At 41.3% G+C, this 18809-nt stretch overlaps 1 protein-coding gene across 2 annotated transcripts in view; it reads right to left on the bottom strand.

Moving 5' to 3' along the window:
• Positions 1 to 18158: 18158 nt before the first annotated feature.
• LOC137239928 (haloacid dehalogenase-like hydrolase domain-containing protein 2) overlaps positions 18159 to 18809 on the bottom strand; it is a 218115-nt gene continuing 217464 nt past the window's right edge. For both annotated transcript variants that reach the window (XR_010949553.1, XR_010949554.1), the window contains one exon: positions 18159 to 18806. The gene's annotated coding sequence lies outside the window, so the exon portion shown is untranslated. The remainder of the gene's footprint in view (positions 18807 to 18809) is intronic.

The following is an 18809-nucleotide window of genomic DNA, read 5'->3' on the forward strand; positions in this document are numbered from 1 at the left end:
AAATCTCTTGCCTGGTTACTGCCAGGTCGAATTCTTTTATTAGTGCTTCTTTTAGTGAAGTTATTGTTAAAAGAAACACACGAGCCGTACCGGTTAAAGAGCGTCGCAAGGCAAGAAGTTTAAAATTTTCGTCAGCTCCAGTGGACTGCATAATCTCTTCGAAGTCCCTAATGAAATGTCTCACAGGGTAGGCGACATCATCACCATTAAATTTTGGTAGTGCGTGTTCGATGTCACCGAAGTCAAGTCTTCGATAAGATTTTGTCATAGATCGAGTTTCTAGCTCATAAATTTGCTGCATGAGCTTCAACATCTCTAGTCTCTTTTGAAGTGCTAGTACTTCTTGGTCTAGGTCGGCAAAGCGAGGAACGGCAATGGCGGCAGCAACGTTAGCAGAATCATTGGTGGCAGCAGAGTTAATATAATCAGTGGCGGCAGCAACGTTAATAGAATCAAAGGCGGCAGTAATGTTAGCAGAGTCAGAGACGGCATTTATAAAAGCGGCAGAAGAAGTGGTTACACTTGTGGCAGCGGCAGAAGAAAAGGTTACATTTGTGGCAACGTGAGCACTCGTATTAGTAGCAGCACCTATAGTATCAGCATGGCTTACGACGGCAATAGCAGTTATTGGGACGGCAGTATTATTCCCAGTTATGTTCGCAGAGATATTTGGATCGGCATCGTAGTTGCCATCGGCATTAGCGTCCATATTTGCATCATCGGCAGTAAAATAATTTTCAGCAGCGGAGTTGCTACGTCCGCCCACTAAATTTTGCAATAAATTTCGTAACTGGGCTATGGTAGCAGTTGGTGGAAATTCCACATGGGCGTCTTGAAGTGCATCAATTATTTCTTGGCGCGGACCATCTTTGTACGATTTTTCAAAATTTTAGTGAGAATGGGTTTACCCCACACCTGAAGTTATAATGAATGAATATTGTTAATTTATTTGGGTGGATGTTTCCAGATCTGGTTGATTTAATAAAATTACGTGTTGTCGTTTTCAATGTCCAACCGGAAGTCTCTCATCTTTTTATTCTCTAGTGTTGCCATAATTTACATTGTTTCGATTTACAGAGCTGCCGTAAATTTGACTTAAACTATTTTACACAGACTAACCTTAGGCTAAGTTTACATTTAAAGACTTAACCTTAGGCTATGTTTACACATTTGAAATTTTAAATCCTTGATTTAAGAATGCTTGCTCATTCATTCATTCCTTGTTAGGGAATGTGGTTTAAAAGTTAACCCATTCTTCATTCAGTAGTGGAAAAAAAGAATGCACTCCTGTACTAATTCGAAGAAGGAATGAAGTAATTGAATGAAACACAAACATTTTTCAACACAGAACAAGCATTCAAATGAATGCAGCCTTTGCTGGTGTGCACACACTTTTCTAATACCAATCAATTATGAAAAATGTTGTACATGCACAAAACCCGCTCAATTATCACAAAGAAGTTAACTGGAAAAGTATTCTTATTGAAAATTTCCTAAAAATTTAATAATAAAAAAAGCAAATAACAAAGATTTCAACATCCCTGTTCCGAAAATTGTCATCGTTCTAAATAAGTTTTGCCAATGTGGCATATAAAAGGCTTGCATGAAAAAGTACTAATCTACATTTGAACATCCTCAATTGTTGATTAAACAATTGACAGTTATATATTATAAAAGCTCTTACGTTCCTTCATATATTCTTCCTAACGGTTTATGGTCAAATACTGTACCTATACTGGTTTGTGAGTTTGCAAATTGCAATAGCAATATACTATTTTTCTCTATTTTCTAAGAAAAATATTCTTCTAAAAACAATAGTTTGTAATTACAGTCATTTAAAGTAGACTCTATAGGTAGTTGTAGCTTTTTTGATAGCAAAGCAAATTAACTTTGAATGCAAATCTGCTCAAGTAATGCAAAGAGCAGAGAGACTAATGGTCAATCACTCGGGTCCTATATTTATATTCCGTCAAACACTGTCAAAACATCAGGTGTAGAAAACTGTAGTCCGATGGAGCCAGTCAATCTCTTTGTGGGGAGGGAAATTAATAACCTCTGAAGAGCTTCTCCCAATGAAAAAAATTTGTTTGTGGCACATATGAAGGAAAACTGGGGAAGGTGACTCAGGTGAATAGAAAAAGCCTGAATCGCTGTATGCCATGGAATTACACATATATTTATCGGAATTAGGAATCTCCAACGAAATCGCCGAAATACCTATGTACTTTGATGTATTTAAATTTAAATGAGTTAAACTTATAAATTGGTTGGGTATTTCAATTATTTTACACGATGTTTAAGGATTAAGTTGAAACACGACTTTTTTAGTCTTTAGATTTACCGGAAGTGCCGGCCACCATATTTATTTTCAAGGTTGCCCTCTATTTTCATATCGATAGTTTTACAATAGGCATTGTCAATTCATACAAGTGAAAAATCTTTCTATTCCTCCATTGCCATACCTACCTGTCAAATAAAAGCTGACAGCGAGAACGGCTGTCGCGAATGGCCAGAGAATGAAAGAAAGGTTTGTGTTTTGAAACTGAAAGGAAAGAAACATTTACTGGCATATTGCGATTTAAAGCAACTGCAGTTTCACCGTGTGATTCGCGGTTCGAATCACGGTGAAACCTTTGATAACATTCGAAATTGACTGATGATGATTATGTGGCGGTTTTCGAAATGTTAAAATCGCAGTATGCCAGTAAATGTTTCTTTCTTTTCAAAAATAATGATTGAATATTCAATTATTATAAGCCGGTGTTAAGCTCATGAATTTTTAGTTATTAAACTACTTGAATAATTAGAAGGGGCTATTATTTCTATTGATACATTTTACGCCTTTTTTGCAGCCAACTCCTAAATTGATTTAACATATCTGATGGCAATGAAAGTATACCAAAAAATAACCTTGGGGAAAAAGTATTTAGTACTGAATGAAAAAAAAAGTGTGCATTCATTTCAAGTTTACATTCATTAAAGATTGGGAATGGTTCCTACTACAGTCCCAATCTATATTGAATTATATTTTACCATTCAATAACACACACAATTTAGCTTTGAGTTAAAGTATTTTAAGCAATTCAGGAATGGAGATTTATAATATGCAACCAAAAATCATAATTTTTTAAAAGAATGCTGAGAGAATGCACACTCAATTGATTCAATGTTTTTACAGCTCTGGACTAGGATTGGGTCCTTTGATGTTTCATAGGATGTATCTTCACCAGGGTCGTATTCTGAGAAGAAATGCATGGATATAGCAGCGGCGGTTGTAGTACCTACTGATATCTTTTTGAAAATCAATATATTGCTACAAAAGGCTAGGTACATTCCCAAACATCAGAGTGCCGATATCATTGTGAATTCATACAAGTGGCGAATGTTTGAAAAAAGCGTTCACAATAGTAAACAGCCTCGATCACCTGTTCAATCGCTGTTCGCTTACTTAAATCATTTGCTCAATAGTCTTTTTCAAAAATTTTTGTACGCGACTGGTACATTGCATTATTGACATATTTTAAAACTAGCCTTTACCCGCGGCCCCGTCCGCAAGGAGAAATTTAAATATATGGGCTATTCGCGTTAGCCTGCTTATCAAGTTATCTGTTTAAAATTTTGTTTTCTGTCTAATGCTTTTTGTTTTTGTAATTGAGTAAACAAAAGAACTAAATGAGCTGATAACCTGATAGGATCCCAAATGATCCCGAAATTATCCAGAAAAAGCTACGAAATGACCCCGACGGGATCCCGAAAACCATCTAGAAATGATGCCGGAAGGTACCCGAAATGATCACGAAAAAGTCCTAAAATGACCCCGACGGGTCCCGGACGAATCCCGAAAACCATCCAGAAATGATGCCGGAAGAGACCCCAAATGATCCCGCAAAAGTCCCAAAATGACCCCGACAGGATCCCGGACGGATCCCGTAAACCATCCAGAAATGATGCCGGAAGAGACCCCAAATGGATACCTGACATCGACGGGATCCCGGACGGATCCCGCAAAAGTCCCAAAATGACCCCGACAGGATCCCGGACGGATCCCGAAAACCATCCAGAAATGCCCCGGAAGGGTCTCCAAAAGTTCCCGGAATAGTCACAAAAAACCCGAAATGACAACGACACGATTCTAAACGTATCCAGAGAACCACACAGAAATGATCCCTGAAGGTGTTCCAAAATGATCCCGAAAAGGTTCCGAACAACTATCCAGAAATGATGCCGAAAGGGTCTGCAAATGATCCCGTATTAGTCGAGAAAAAGTCCCGAAATGACCCCGACGGGATCCCGGACGAATCCCAAAACCCATCCAGAAATGATGCCGGTAGGTATCCCAAATGATCCCGAAATAGTCCCGAAATGACCTCGTCGGCATCCCGGACGGATTCGGAAAATTATCCAAAAATGATGCCGGAAAGGTCCCCAAATGATCCCCTAATAGTCCCGAAATTACCATGATGGGATCCCGGACGGATCCCGAAAACCATCCAGAAATGATGCCGAAAGGGTTCCCAAATGATCCCGTATTAGTCGCGAGAGAGTCCCGAAATGACCCCGACGGGATACCGGACGGACCCCGAAAACCATCCAGAAATAATGCCGGAAGAGCCCCCAAATAATCCCGAAAAGGTCCCAAATGACCCCGACCAGATCCCGGACGGATACCGAAAACCATCCAGAAATGATGCCGGTAGGTACCCCAAATGATCCCGAAATAGTCCCGAAATGACCCCGTCCGGATCCCGAAAACTATCCAGAAATGATGCCGAAAGGGTCCCCAAATGATCCCGTATTAGTCGAAAAAAAGTCCCGAAATTACCCCGACGGGATCCCGGACGGATCCCGAAAACCATCCAGAAATGATGCCGGAAGAGCCCCCAAATGATCCCGAAAAAGTCCCCAAATGACTTCGACATACTCCAGAAAAAGTTCCGAAATGGCTCCGAGGGGATCCACGACGGATCGCGAAAACCATACAGAAATGTTTCCGGAAGGATCCCAAAATGTTCCCGAAATAGTCCGGAAATGACCCAGCTGAGATCCCGCACAGATCCAGAAATGATCCCGGAAGGGTCCAAAAACTATCCCGGAAAAGTAACAAAAAATCCCGAAATGGCTCCTACGGCATCCCGGACGGATCCAGAAATGATCTCGGAATGGTACCCAAATGATCCCAAAATGGTCCCGAAATTACCCTGATGGATCCGGCAAACCCTCAAGAAATTATGCCGGAGGGGTCCCCAAATGATCCCGAAATAATACAGAAAAAGTCACGAAACGACCCCTAGAGGATCTGCAAATGATCCCGTATTAGCCCCGAAAAGGTCCCGAAATAACCCCGACGGGATCCCGGACAAATCCCGAAAACCATCCAGAAATGATGCCGGAAGGGATCCCAAATGATTCCGAAAAAGTCTCGCAATGATTCCGACGGGATCCTGAACGGATACCGAAAACCATCCAGAAGTGATGCCGGAAAGGTCCTCAAATGATCACCTAATAGTCCCAAAATGACCCTGACGGCATCCCGGACAGATCCCGAAATCCATCCAGAAATGATCTTGGGAAGGTCCCAAAATGATCCCGAAATAGTCTCGGAAAAGTCCAGAAATTACCCTGATGGGTTCCCGGACGACTCCTGAAAGCCATCCTTAAATGATCTCGAAAAAGTCCCGAAATGACCCTGACGGGATCCCGAAAGGATTCCGAAAACTATCCAGAAATGATGCCGGAAAGGTACTCAAATGATCCCCTAATAGTCCCGAAATGACCGTGACGGGATCACGAACGGATCCCGACAACTATCCAGAAATGATGCCGAAAGGGTCCGCAAATGATCCCGTATTAGTCGAGAAAAAGTCCCGAAATGACCCCGACGGGATCCCGGACGAATCCCAAAAACCATCCAGAAATGATGCCGGTAGGTATGATCCCGAAATAGTCCCGAAATAACCTCGTCGGCATCCCGGACGGATCCCGAAAATTATCCAGAAATGATGCCGGAAAGGTCCCCAGATGATCCCCTAATAGTCCCGCAATTACCCTGATGGGATCCCGAACGAATCCCGAAAACCATCCAGAAATGATGCCGAAAGGGTTCCCAAATGATCCCGTATTAGTCGAGAAAAAGTCCCGAAATGACCCCGACGGGATCCGGGACGAATCCCAAAAACCATCCAGAAATGATGTCGGAAGGGACCCCAATGATCCCGAAAAAGTCCCGCAATTATTCCGACGGGAATCTGAACGGATACCGAAAACCATCCAGAAGTGATGCCGGAACGGTCCTCAAATGCTCACCTAATAGTCCCAAAATGACCCTGAGGGCATCCCGGACAAATCCCGAAATCCATCCAGAAATGATCTTGGGAAGGTCCCAAAATGATCCCGAAATAGTCTCGGAAAAGCCCCGAAATGACCCTGACTGGACCCCGAAAGGATCCCGAAAACTATCCAGAAATGATGCCGGAAATTTCCTCAAATGATCACCTAATAGTTCCGAAAAGACCCTGACGGGATCCTGAACGGATCCCGACAACTATCTAGAAATGATGCCGAAAGGGCCCGCAAATGATCCCGTATTAGTCGAGAAAAAGTGCCGAAATGAACCCGACGGGATGCCGGACGAATCCCAAAAACCATCCAGAAATGATGCCGGAAGGGACACCAAATGATCCCGAAAAAGTCCCGCAATAATTCCGACGGGATCCTGAGCGGATACCGAAAACCATCCAGAAGTGATGCCGAAAAGGTCCTCAAATGATCACCTAATAGTCCCAAAATTACCCTGACGGCATCCCGGACAGATCCCGAAATCCATCCAGAAATGATCTTGGGAGGGTCCCAAAATTATCCCGAAATAGTCTGGGAAAAGTTCAGAAATTACCCTGACGGATCCCGGACGACTCCTGAAAACCAATCTTAAATGATGCCGAAAAAGTCCCGAAATTACCCTGATGGGGCCCGGAAAGGATCCCGAAAACTAACCAGAAATGATGCCGGAAAGGTCCTCAAATGATCTCCAAATAGTTCCGAAAAGACCCTGACGGGATCCCGAACGGATCCCGACAACTATCCAGAAATGATACCGAAAGGGCCCGCAAATGATCCCGTATTAGTCGAGAAAAAGTCCCGAAATGACCCCGACGGGATGCCGGACGAATCCCAAAAACCATCCAGAAATGATGTCGGAAGGGACCCCAATGATCCCGAAAAAGTCCCGCAATTATTCCGACGGGAATCTGAACGGATACCGAAAACCATCCAGAAGTGATGCCGGAACGGTCCTCAAATGCTCGCCTAATAGTCCCAAAATGACCCTGAGGGCATCCCGGACAAATCCCGAAATCCATCCAGAAATGATCTTGGGAAGGTCCCAAAATGATCCCGAAATAGTCTCGGAAAAGTCCAGAAATTACCCTGACGGGTTCCCGGATGAATCCTGAAAGCCATCCTTAAATGATCCCGAAAAAGCCCCGAAATGACCCTGACGGGATCCCGAAAGGATTCCAAAAACTATCCAGAAATGATGCCGGAAAGGTCCTCAAATGATCCCCTAATAGTTCCGAAATGACCGTGACGGGATCCCGAACGGATCCAGACAACTATCCAGAAATTATGCCGAAAGGGTCCGCAAATGATCCCATATTAGTCGAGAAAAAGTCCCGAAATGACCCCGACGGGATCCCGGACGAATCCCAAAAACCATCCAGAAATGATGCCGGTAGGTATCCCAAATGATACCGAAATAATCCCGAAATGACCTCGTCGGCATTCCGGACGGATACCGAAAATTATCCAGAAATGATGCCGGAAAGGTCCACAAATGATCCCCTAATAGTCCCGAAATTACCCTGATGGGATCCCGGACGGATCCCGAAAACCATCCAGAAATGATGCCGGAAGAGCCCCCAAATGATCCCGAAAAAGTCCCCAAATGTCCCCGACGATATACCGGACGGATCCCGAAAACCATCCGGAAATGATGCCGGAAGAGCCCCCAAATGATCCCGAAAAAGTCCCCAAATGACCCCGACGAGATCCCGCACGGATCCCGAAAACTATCCAGAAATGATGTCGGAAGAGCCCCAAATGATCCCGAAAAAGTCCCCAAATGACCCCGACATACTCCAGAAAAGGTTCCGAAATGGCTCCGAGGGAATCAACGACGGATCGCGAAAACCATACAGAAATGATTCCGGAAGGATCCCAAAATGATCCCGAAATAGTCCGGAAATGACCCAGATGGGATCCCGCACAGATCCAGAAATGATCCCGGAAGGGTCCAAAAACTATCCCGGAAAAGTAACAAAAAATCCCCAAATGGCTCCTACGGCATCCCGGACGGATCCAGAAATGATCTCGGAAGGGTCCCCAAATGATCCCAAAATGGTCCCGAAATTACCCTGATGGATCCGGCAAACCATCAAGAAATTATGCCGGAAGGGTCCCCAAATGATCCCGAAATAAAACAGAAAAAGTCACGAAACGACCCCTAGAGGATCCCCAAATGATCCCGTATTAGCCCCGAAAAAGTCCCAAAATGGCCCTGACGGGATCCCGAAAGGATTGCGAAAACAATACAGAAATGATGCCGGAAAGGTCCTCAAATGATCCCCTAATAGTCCCGAAATGACCGTGACGGGATCCCGACAACTATCCAGAAATGATGCCGAAATGGTCCGCAAATGATCCCGTATTAGTCGAAAAAAAGTCCCGAAAGGACCACGACGGGATCCCGGACGAATCCCAAAAACCATCCAGAAATGATGCCGGTAGGTATCCCAAATGATCCCGAAATAGTCCCGAAATGACCTCGTCGGCATCCCGGACGGATCCCGAAAATTATCCAGAAATGATGCCGGAAAGGTTCCCAAATGATCCCCTAATAGTCCCGAAATTACCCTAATGGGATCCCGGACGGATCCCGAAAACCATCCAGAAATGATGCCGAAAGGGTTCCCAAATGGTCCCGTATTAGTCGCGAAAAAGTCCCGAAATGACCCCGACGGGATCCCGGACGAATCCCAAAAACCATCCAGAAATGATGCCGGTAGGTATCCCAAATGATCCCGAAATAGTCCCGAAATGACCTCGTCGGCATCCCGGACGGATCCCGAAAATGATCCAGAAATGATGCCGGAAAGGTTCCCAAATGATCCCCTAATAGTCCCGAAATTACCCTAATGGGATCCCGGACGGATCCCGAAAACCATCCAGAAATGATGCCGAAAGGGTTCCCAAATGGTCCCGTATTAGTCGCGAAAAAGTCCCGAAATGACCCCCACGGGATCCCGGACGGATCCCAAAAACCATCCAGAAATGATGCCGGATGAGCCCCAAAATGATCCCGAAAAAGTCCCCAAATGACCCCGACGAGATCCCGGACGGATCCCGAAAACCATCCAGAAATGATGTCGGAAGAGCCCCCAAATGATCCCGAAAAAGTCCCTAAATGACCCCGACGATATCCCGGACGGATCCCAAAACCATCCAGAAATGATGCCGGAAGAGCCCCAAATGATCCCGAAAAAGTCCCCATATGACCCCGACGAGATCCCGCACGGATCCCGAAAACCATCCAGAAATGATGCCGGAAGGGTCCCCAAATGATCGCGAAATAGTCCCGAAATGATTCCGGAATAGTCCCGAAAATGTTCCAAAATAACCCCGACGGGATCCCGGACGGATCCCGTAAACTATACAGAAATGATCCCGGAAGGGTCCCAAAATGATCCCGAAATAGTCCCGAAAAAGTCCCGAAATTACCTCGGCGTAATCCCGGACCGATCCCGAAAACCATCCAACCATTACGGGATTACAAATAAAGTGAAGCTAATTATAAAACCATGTTAATAAGGCAGCAGGCGCATTGGAGCGAATAAAAAGTTAGATAGAAACATACAGGTAAAGCTAATAAAAGCGTGCTAATAAAAACAATTGATGGAGGGCGGATGGCGGGAGTAGAGGAGAGGACCACTGATCGTTCCTCCAAAATTGTCTAGATCTCGTTCTGTATGTACCAGATACCAAAAACTATTGAGTTAGGAGAAAATTTAGATTGAGTTATAACAATTTATGGATTTTACACCAGAGGGGGAGATAAAGGGGGGCGGGCGGAGGGTGTCACTGCTTACTTTGTAAGCCCTCGACTTATTTGACCCCTTGAGTCTGTGATATTGGTGAAGGCCAGTATACGTAAAGTTATAATGTGTAAAAATTATGAAAAATAATTTCTCGAAGGGGTCGTGGGACCCCAACCCCTCTTTCCATGTTCGAAAAAAATTTCGCTTGTAGACTACTGTCTGTGTCCCAAATTTCATCAAAATCCGTGTAGCCATTCTGGCGTGATTCAGTCGCAAAGACGAAAAAATATAATAATTAAATTATAACTGTTCCTAGGGGGCGGGGACCACGCCCCTTTTGAAAAATATATAGCTAGTAGATCCTTCTAGACTATTGGCTATATGTGTGCAAAATTTCATCCAAATCGGTCCAGCCGTTCTTGCGTTATTGAGTCACAAAGACAAACGTCTGGACAAACATCCAAACATCCAAACATCCAAACATCCAAACATCTTATCCAAACTTTCCCATTTATAATATATATTAGATTAGATAATCGTTTAACTCGCTGCTTACATTTAAGCTATTAACTAGATTTTAGAAATGAATAATAATAAGTAGTCTGATTTTCTGTAGACACATTTAAAAGAAAGGCTGATTTGAAACACAAATTTTCAATTCATGGCACTTCAATTTAATAACCGCGAGCAGAACACAAGCCTTTCTTTCACTCCCTGGGCATTCGCGACAGCCGTTCTCCCTGTCAGCTATTATTTGACAGGTAGGTAAGGCAATGGAGGAAAAAGAGATTTTTCACTTGTATGTATTCACAAAGGTAGCAGCATAAGTGACAAGAAAAAATTTTAATTTATGTACATTCGATTATTGAATACAAAAACAAAAACGTTTAAACAGCAATATATCGGCGCTCTGATGTTTGGGAATGTACCTAGCCTTTTGTAGCAATATAGGAGTATTGCATATATGTTTCTACCGCTAAAGAATTTTTAAGTAAAAATCATTTAGTTGAATAAAATGCAAATACAATATATCTTCTTATTATTTTTATTATGAAAACAAGATCAAAATAAACAAGTAAGACGGGACTGTCTTCGGCTGTGCCGAATACTTCATACCTACATGAATGGGGCTGAACAATAATCTTATCCCGTTCGTAATCTCCAAATAATAGGATGCATAAAATAGGAAATATAGTGAACAGATGTACATACCTAAACGATTTTTAAGATAAATATAAAATAAAAAATGGCAAAAACCCCCTTATCTGAACGATCGGTTGTATGGGATATATATTATATATAGCACCGATCGAAATGATTTTTACAGGAAATCTTATATGATATATTATAATATATATCACCAAGGTTCACGTTTTTATATTGGAAACTAAGGGAGAAATGGCCAAAAATCTTTCTATCTGAATGATCGGTTGTATGGGATAGGTATATACTATATACATATAGCTCCGATCAAAGTGATTTTTTCAGGAAATCTTCTATGATATATTAGAATAAATATCACCAATTTTAACGTTTTTATTGGAAATTAAGGGAGAAATGGCAAAAATCTTTCTATCTGAACGATCGGTTGTATGGGATATATATTATATATAGCTCCGATCCAAATTATTTTTTCATGAAATCTTCTATTATATATTAGAATAAATATCACCAAGTTCAACGTTTTTATATTGGAAATTAAGGGAGAAATGGCTAAAAATCTTTCTATCTGAACGATCCATTGTATGGGCTATATATTATATATAGCTCCGATCGATTGATTTTTTCATGAAATCGTCTATGATATATTAGAATAAATATCACCAAGTTTAACATTTTTATATTGGAAATTAAGGAAGAAATTGCCAAAAATATTTCTATCTGAATGATCACTTGTATGGGATATATACTATATATAGCTCCGATTTAAGTGATTTTTTCAGGATATCTTCTATGATATATTAGAATATATATCACCGAGTTTCACGTTTATACTTTCTAAATTGCGGCAGAAATGACCAAAATCGTCTTATCTGAACGATCGGTTGTATGGGAGATATATGTTATAGTGGTCCGATCCTACCGGATCCGACAAATGTCTAATATAATACAAAAATGCACCCTTGTGTCAAATTTCATTGAGATATATCAAAATTTGAGGGACTAGTTTGCGTTCAAACAGACAGACGGACGGACAGACGGACATGGCTATATCAACTCAGTTCGTCGCCCTGATCAATTCGGGATACTTAATGGTGAGTCTATCTTCTATATTTCTCAATGTTACAAATATCGGACCAAAGTTAATATACCATTTCATGTTCATGAAAGGTATAAAAATGTGAGAGCGGTGAGAGTTTAAAAATTTGTCATTTGCCTCTCACCGGTTTTGCCTGGTAATATTTTTATCATGGTTGTAACAATGGTTCGCTCCACTGTATACATCAAATTATTTTAGTAAATTCCAAGGAAACCACAAATTTCAACAGTGGTTGACCATGAAGGAGTCACTCTTAGAGGTGCTGGTTCCACATTACACAATTATCCAAGCTTGAATATAACTGTGTTATGTTGGGAAACATCACCACAGCGTTCAGACTGAAAATAAAGCAGAGCGCGTCTCTCTTAGAAGTGTGCTTTCTTCTTCAGTGATGCCTCGGTTGGAAACAATTTAGCAGGAACTGTTTGTTCAGCTTCTCCTAACGGTGTTTAATATAGAGGTCTTCCGCCTCAGATTCAAAAGGAGACATACTGGTCTTCAACTTTCGTCGGTGGGTGTTCATGTGCACTTCATGAAATAGATATGTTCGGCAACACTGTTAAGTTACGTGGGGTGAAAAATCTGGAGAGAAGGGAGGCAAAAGATTATTCTGGAGTACCGTAGTATTTTCTTATAATGCCAGCTTTTGCATCCGACAGGACATTAACTTGACGAACAAATCGAGTCTGGGATTTTAGTTGTCCTATACGCAGGGCATGCCTTACCAAGGAAATATTCTACGTTACTTAATAAAAAATGAGGCATGGAGCTTCCTGCCCTTCGAAAACGTAGCTAAAGTTTTCCTTAATGCAGGACGGGAGCGAAAGTTTTGAGGATCATGTGTGCCCGTTATTTTCCCTTTAAAAGCAATTATGTTCCAACAATATTGAGTGCAATTAATTATAAAAATATTGCTCTGTTTATTTTTTTGTAATGAAAACAAAACCAAAATAAAATAAAACAAGTAAGGCAGGCTAAGTTCAGGTGTGACCGAACATTACATACTCAGCTGAGAGCTATGGAGACAAAATAAGGGAAAATCACCATGTAGGAAAATGAACCTATGGTAACCCTGGAATGTGTTTGTAAGACATGTGTATCAAATGGACGTATTAAAGAGTATTTTAAGAGGGAGTAGGCCATCGTTATATGGGTGGACGCCATTTAGGGATATCGCCATAAAGGTGGACCAGGGGTGACTCTAGAATTTGTTTGTACGATATGGGTATCAAATGAAAGGTGTTAATGAGTATTTTAAAACGGGGTCGGCCTTAGTTCTATAGGTGGACGCCTTTTCGAGATATCGCCATAAAGATGGACCAGGGGCGACTCTAGAATTTGTTTGTAGGATAGGGGTATCATATGAAAGGTGTTAATGAGTATTTTAAAAGGGGGTCGGCCTTAGTTCTATAGGTGGACGCCTTTTGGAGATATCGCCATAAAGGTGGACCAGGGGCGACTCTAGAATTTGTTTGTACGATATGGGTATCATATGAAAGGTGTTAAGGAGTATTTTAAAAGGGCGTGGGCCTTAGTTCTATAGGTGGACTCCTTTTCGAGATATCGCCATAAAGGTGGGCCAGGGGTAACCTTAGAATGCGTTTGTACAATATGGGTATCAAACGAAAGGTGTTAATGAGTATTTTAAAAGGGCGCGGGCCTTAGTTCTATAGGTGGACGCCTTTTCGAGATATCGCCATAAAGGTGGACCAGGGGTGACTCTAGAATTTGTATGTACGATATGGGTATCAAATGAAAGGTGTTAATGAGTATTTTAAAAGGGCACGGGCCTTAGTTCTATAGGTGGACGCCTTTTCGAGATATCGCCATAAAGGTGGACCAGGGGTGACTAGAATTTGTTGGTAAGATATGGGTATCAAATGAAAGGTTTTAATGAGTATTTTAAAAGGGCACGGGCCTTAGTTCTATAGGTGGACGCCTTTTCGAGATATCGCCATAAAGGTGGACCAGGGGTGACTCTAGAATTTGTTTGTACGATATGGGTATCAAATGAAAGGTGTTAATGAGTATTTTAAAAGGGCACGGGCCTGAGTTCTATAGGTGGACGCCTTTTCGAGATATCGCCATAAAGGTGGACCAGGGGTGACTCTAGAATTTGTTTGTACGATATGGGTATCAAATGAAAGGTGTTAATGAGTATTTTAAAAGGGGGTCGGCCATAGTTCTATAGGTGGACGCCTTTTCGAGATATCGCCATAGGGGTGGACCAGGGGTGACATTAGAATTTGTATGTACGATATGGGTATCAAATGAGAGGTGTTAATGAGTATTTTAAAAGGGTACGGGCCTTAGTTCTATAGGTGGACGCCTTTTTGAGATATCGCCATAAAGGTGGACCAGGGGTGACTAGAATTTGTTTCTAAGATATGGGTATCAAATGAAAGGTGTTAATGAGTATTTTAAAAGGGCACGGGCCTTAGTTCTATAGGTGGACGCCTTTTCGAGATATCGCCATAAAGGTGGACCAGGGGTGACTCTAGAATTTGTTTGTAAGATATGGGTATCAAATGAAAGGTTTTAATGAGTATTTTAAAAGGGCACGGGCCTTAGTTCTATAGGTGGACGCCTTTTCGAGATATCGCCATAAAGGTGGACCAGGGGTGACTCTAGAATTTGTTTGTACGATATGGATATCAAATGAAAGGTGTTAATGAGTATTTTAGAAGGGAGTGGACCTTAGTTCTATGGGTGGACGCCTTTTCGAGATATCGCCATAAAGTTGGACCAGGGGTGACTCTAGAATTTGTTTGTACGATATGGGTATCAAATGAAAGGTGTTAATGAGTATTTTAAAAGGGAGTGGTGGTAGTTGTATATGTGAAGGCGTTTTCGAGATATTGACCAAAATGTGGGCCAGGTTGGCCCAGAACATCATCTGTCGGGTACCGCTAATTTATTTATATATGTAATACCACGAACAGTATTCCTGCCAAGATTCAAAGGGCTTTTGATTTCGCCCTGCAGAACTTTTTCGTTTTCTTCTACTTAATATAGTAGGTGTCACACCCATTTTGCAAATTTTTTTTCTAAAGTTATATTTTGCGTCAATAAACCAAACCAATTACCATGTTTCATACCTTTTTTCGTATTTGGTATATAATTAGGGCATTTTTTCATTTTTCGTAACTTTTGATATCGAAAAAGTGGGCGTGGTCATAGCCGGATTTCGGCCATTTTGACACCAATACAAAGTGAGCTCAGATAAGTACGTGAACTGAGTTTAGTAAAGATATATCGATTTTTGCTCAAGTTATCGTGTTAACGGCCGAGCGGAAGGACAGACGGTCGACTGTGTATAAAAACTGGGCGTGGCTTCAATCGATTTCGCCCTTTTTCATAGAAAACAGTTATCGTCCTATGATCTAAGCCCCTACCAAATTTCACAAGGATTGGTAAATTTTTGTTTGACTTATGGCATTAAAAGTATCCTAGACAAATTAAATGAAAAAGGGCGGAGCCACGCCCATTTTGAAAATTTCTTTTATTTTTGTATTTTATTGCACCATATCATTACTGGAGTCGAATGTTGACATAATTTACTTATATACTGTAGAGATATAAAATTTTTTGTTAAAATTTTACTTTAACAATTTTTGTTTTTAAGTGTGCGTGGTCATTCTCCGATTTTGCTAATTTTTATTAAGCATACATATAGTAATATGAGTAACGTTCCTGCCAAATTTCATCATGATATCTTCAACGACTGCTAAATTACAGCTTGCAAAACTTTTAAATTAAAATAAATAAATGTAAGGCGCGATAACCTCCGCAGAGATCTAAGGCCGAGCTTCTCTTCCAATTTGCGTCGTGCTCCTCTTGATTTTTCCCTACAAATTGGCCGGACGGGACCTACATGTTTTATGCCGACTCCGAACGGCATCTGCAAGGCAGATGAGTTTTCACTGAGAGCTTTTCATGGCAGAAATACAATCGGAGGGCTTGCCAGACACTGCCGAGGGGCGACCCCGCTTAGAAAAATTTTCTTCTAATTGAAAAATCTTATTTCTAAAATTTTGATGTTGCTTTGCCCGGGAGTTGAACCCAGGGCTTACGGTGTGATAGGCGGAGCACGCTACCATCACACCACGGTGGCCGCCAAATTAAATTACCTTCTTTTAAAAGTGGGCGGTGCCACGCCCATTGTCCAAAATTTTACTAAGTTTCTATTCTGCGTCATAGCTTCAACTCACCTACCAAGTTTCATTGCTTTATCCGTCTTTGGTAATAAATTATCGAATTTTTCCGGTTTTTCGATATCGAAAAGTGGGCGTGGTTATAGTCCGATATCGTTCATTTTAAATAGCGATCTGAGATGGGTGCCCAGGAGCCTGCATACCAAATTTCATTAAAATACCTCAAAATTTACTCAAGTTATCGTGTTAACGGACAGACGGACGAACGGACGGACATGGCTGAATCAATTTTTTTTCGCGGGTTCGAATCGAGCTCAAGGCCTAACAATAATTATTTTATCATTATTATTGTTATGATAAATTTTTTGCTTAATTGATACAATTATTAAATTAGAATAGACGAAAGGAAAAATTTAGACAACTGCCAAAGCTCGTTGTATGGATCCATTTCGGGAACTGCTAAATTCCTTCATCGGCAACGTTTAGGCGCCACTGCTTTGACCATTCAGCCTACACAGTGGTTTTTTGTTTGTCTTTGTTATGGATTTGCATTTTCTGTGGAAGCAGTAAGGAAGGCGGTCGGCATGATGTGGTGGTGCACAGTGGCTAGTCATTGTCGGCTGGGGCGGGTCCTTGCCAACCTTACTGTTCCTGCGCCATAAACAGAAAAAAGTTCCTATCATGCCTATCAAAACTGAAAGCTGTCAAAATCAAAAAACCCTGAAAGAAGCGCAGAGACCGACTCAAAACGCTTATAAATTCAAACTAAAACAACATCCGGCCGAACCGGATGTCACGGACAGACCGTTAACATTCAAAATTTAAACTCAAAAAGAAATTCAAAAAAAACTAAACGCAAAAAAAAAATCACCGAACCGGAAACGACCGGTTACCAAACTCTGAAAATCAATAAAAAAAACCGCTGAAATTTAAAAGAAAACAAAAGGAAAATAAACAAAGAGGGCCGAATATATATAGGGGGCGCCGCGGGTGGTGTTGCGACGCCCGGTGCTATGCCCACCCTCAAAATCCATGGCCACCGACGCACCTATTTTTCGGTGGCCCCTTACCTGGTTTACCCTATGCCTTCTAAATAAAGGGCGACGTCAGCATTCCCATTATAAATTACACAATTTATTCACAATTCATATTAACGTATGTATGCAACAAAAAAAATGCGATAGTGCAGGTTTCTTAACCAGGGCTACAGCATTGTTGAACTACGAATAGCTACCCTGCAAAAACGCTCCACGCTTTACTAGTCATTTTACGGTCATTGTGACTTTCTGCAGAGGTTATATTCATAGTCACGTTTGCATGGGCGTGATGAACTTTTGTGACCAAATTTTCCGTTTCGTTCCTATTGATGTGATCGTGCATTCCGCTCCCACTTATAGGATGTGAGCATAGCACTGTGCTACTCACACACGTCACAATGCTCGTCAAATGGCGGTCATTTTTCCGTCATTTAACTCTACATTTTCGAGCCATTTGACAATCAATTTTACTGCGGTTTTACCATTTATATAACCGCCATATAACGTGAATTTTACCTGCAGATTTACTTTACCTGGAGCAGCCATATGAATAAAATATGAACCAAAAAATTGAATTTTCAATATTTATTATTTTCAATATTATTATATATGTGCATGAAATTGGAACTTATATTAATCCAGTTCATATAAAACAGAGAAACAATTATTTGAATAATCTACAACTGAAAGCTTAGTAGAAATTCAGATTAGGTTTACTCTTTTTTCAGATCAAGAATATTCAAAGGTGTCGTAGAATCCGATTGCTGTCGTAATTGATGAATTTAAAAATGTACGACTTGTAATTAAGTCAGACTTATTATTGTTCTAAATCTAATTATTCAAGCAATAATTCTACAACCCTTAGCAGGAGTATTGATTGGTTTCAAATCTAATTCCGACAGCAATCGTATCACATCCCTTATTATATATGCACGTGATATTGCAACTTAAATTAATACTGTTGATATAAAGAAAAGTAAATACTTTAATAATAAATAAACTCTCTTAATTGGTTTTTGTTTTCCAATTGAAATCTTTTCCTGTGCAAGCACATCGCTAACCTGTGTTGGCAAAAGATATGATTATACTGTCTTCGATAGATAGTCGGACGAGCCGTTACTCGGCGAAGTAGAGATGACCGTTGTGTTGGTGGCAGCTGTTACAACAGCAGTTTCTAACTTTACACCATCCGTACAGTGTGATGAATGCTTCACTGCCTTTTCCAATTGCTTGGCGCCAGCAATTTCTGCTGTTTGTAAAGCTTTAGCTG

Source organism: Eurosta solidaginis, chromosome 2 (genome assembly GCF_040869045.1).
Source record: "Eurosta solidaginis isolate ZX-2024a chromosome 2, ASM4086904v1, whole genome shotgun sequence".
NCBI classification, from domain to species: domain Eukaryota; kingdom Metazoa; phylum Arthropoda; class Insecta; order Diptera; family Tephritidae; genus Eurosta; species Eurosta solidaginis.